Here is a 2,879-nt window from a genome sequence, read left to right as displayed (position 1 = left end):
GATACATATCCTCAAAAACCGTGTTTTTCCACATGTAATTAGCGATTACAAGGAAAATCCTCGACCAACTTTTTTTGTAAATTCATTAGAAAATTCTACGATATCGATACTTTATGTGTGAAAAATTTAAGGAAAATTGGCCTTTTTGAAATATGTTTTTTATCAATTTTTATGTGACCATTGCTCCATTTCTCATAAGAACACGTGTAAAATATCCCGAAACTTTAAAAGGTAATAACTTTAAAATTCCTCGACCAAATTTTTTTAAATTTGGCACAGTACTTTAGAATGGATGAAAGGACTATTGTACCAATTTTAAGCAAATTTCACCATTTTTCAATGTTACTGCAGTTCATCCTTAAATATCTACTGTCCACCAAGAACCCAGGTATTTTTCTATATTTTCGGGCAATAAATTTTGCCGTCTATCTGATAAAATAGTTTTATAATGCGATCGCTCAACATCGCAAGATGTTACTGGTGCAAATTTTAAGGCACTTGTTTGTTTAATAGTTAAAGGTGTTGTCCCTACGCCCTCCCTATGAATTACAGCTACATCCATAATTGTTTGAATTCCAGGATTTCTGGCTAGCACGCCCTTTAATTTCGTCTGGATTTTTTTACCCACATCACCGGAAACTTTTTCAACAGCAAGTTTAGCACCCTCAAAAATATCTACATATTCAACCAAAGACAAGCCACGGGTCTCTAAATCTTTTATTACTTGTGGCAAAGTTGAATAATGTGTTTTAATAAAAATTAATCCACTTTTTACCGCATTATTGCGAAACGCTGCTTGTGATTTTGCAATGGCCTGTGCAGAAGCTGAATCAAAAGCATCCACAACCTAGTAAGAGTTAAATAAATTAATCGACATAATGTGGAAATGTATTAGTATTACCTACCTCTTTGATTCCATCAAAATGATTCGCGTAAAACAAACAGGCGGAGAGCCAGGATCCCCAACGTGTGAGTACTGGCTCGGGGGGCAAGGGCAAATCTGGGAGAATGTCTTTATATCTAGCTACTCGTAAAGGTGCCTTCAAGAATATCTGTAAATAAAGTTTTTTTTATTTTTACGAGTTAAGTTTTGATCTCTACTTTTTTGTCGAGGAAATTAATTTATTAACAGCAGGAAATTCTTGTCTGATTGTTTCACATATTCTATGCAATCCATGGGCTAAACAAGTAACATGAATCATGTTTTGGTAAAATATTTGAAGAACTTCACCAGCCTTTTTCATATACGGTGCGGCATCCGAAAGGAACAACAAAACTTTGTCTTTTTTGACTCCTTCAGGGTACAAAATTCCTAGCGAGACAGGGCATTTAAAATTAAAAAAAATATATTAAATTTCACAGACTTACTTAAACCGTGATCGACAAAATTAACAATGGTCTTGTGGTTCGTTTTTTCGAGTTCCTTTGACGCTAAAAGATGAGAATTTCCAGCTTCTTCCTGGGTAAGTTTCCCAACTATCATATTCGCTATATAGCGACCCTTGATATCTGTAGTTTCATCGACTGAGATCCAAATATAATTCTCGGAAATATCTTCCTGAATTCCTTTTATTCTCTGTGAATTAATAAGAAACATATTTTAACAAAAAAATTGTCACTTACGGATTCATAACACATGTGTAGATAATTCTTGCGTAATGTAGATTCATCTGGTATTATCTCTTTAGTTGTTGTTGCTAAAAATTCTTTTAAAACTGGATTGTTCAATTTCTTTAAAGGGATATTTGCTGCAACAAATGCTTCACATAATTTTAAACAAAATTCAGATTTAGATGGCCCAGATTTTTTATTGGCATCGCTGACAAAAGTTTTTAATAGTGGCTGTACTTCGTTATTTTTTAAATTTTTTAAATGTCTACCACTACTTAAATGTTGTGTTACATGATACTTCTTTGTAGCATGTACCTATCTAAAAAGTAGAAATAGGACATTAAAGCACCGCAAATTTAAAATCTGTAATTTAGCTTACCGGTTTGGAACAAGCTTGACAAAATACATTGCTTCCGTCAACACTTAAATTTTTGTCCAATTTGGTCCATTTTTCAACTTGGCACGTTTTCACCGGTGGCATTTTGAAACAGCACACTATTACTACCTAGCACGGCACTACACACGGCACAGACAACACAGAAATTAGAATGAAAGAGAACTGGTAAATTCGGCTCCTTTTGTATACACTTTAATCTTGGATTTTAAACATTTTAAAAGCCGAAAACCCATTAGGCGGCGATAAATACTTACCTCAATGAACTCATTGTTTAGTTCCAGGTAAAAGAGGATTATTGGTCCGACAACTATGAAAGGGACAATGTGACGCTGAAAGGTACTGAGAAATATTTAATTTTAGGGAAAATTAAAAAGCAATTAGGTGGTTCTTCCAAAGCAAATTTCTTGATAATTGAAGTTTGTATTTTAAATTTTCTTCTAAATTCAATAAATCTGACCGAAAAACACCAAAAAAGGCAGAAAAGGCATCTTTTTCTTTAAAAAGGCAAATTTAGAAAAAATGCATGAAAAAGGCAAAAAAGGCAGGCAAAAGGCATTTGCCTAACTATCCGCTCTCTACATCTCGGTTGGAAATGCAGGTGGAATCCTTGAAAACAACTTTCATGAGAATTTTTACGGATTAATACACTAATTACAGGAGACATTTTGTCATTATTTGGGTATGGGCGATTCATTAGGGTCAGTTTAAAATATTTATTATTAAAATTGTTTTCATTCAATATCTACCATATGATTCTCTTTTTTTTTCTCTTTCACCCTTATCATTATAGGTTACAGCAACGGGCACAGCAATTAGTCGTTGTACTTAAGTTCGCAAGGAACAAGTGAAGGGCGTATGTGAGTTCGACCAC

General features: G+C 33.8%; 1 long non-coding RNA gene across 1 annotated transcript; it reads right to left on the bottom strand.

The window, feature by feature from the left end:
• Positions 1-909: 909 nt before the first annotated feature.
• LOC138140641 (uncharacterized) lies at positions 910-2,255 on the bottom strand. The gene is made up of 3 exons (XR_011162672.1): positions 1,369-2,255; positions 1,102-1,312; positions 910-1,052 (listed from the first exon to the last, which is right to left on the bottom strand). It is a non-coding gene; the product is annotated as an uncharacterized lncRNA (long non-coding RNA).
• Positions 2,256-2,879: the final 624 nt, after the last annotated feature.

The sequence above is a fragment of the Tenebrio molitor genome, chromosome Y, assembly GCF_963966145.1.
Source record: "Tenebrio molitor chromosome Y, icTenMoli1.1, whole genome shotgun sequence".
NCBI lineage: Eukaryota > Metazoa > Arthropoda > Insecta > Coleoptera > Tenebrionidae > Tenebrio > Tenebrio molitor.
This window is presented reverse-complemented; position numbering and strand designations above follow the sequence as displayed.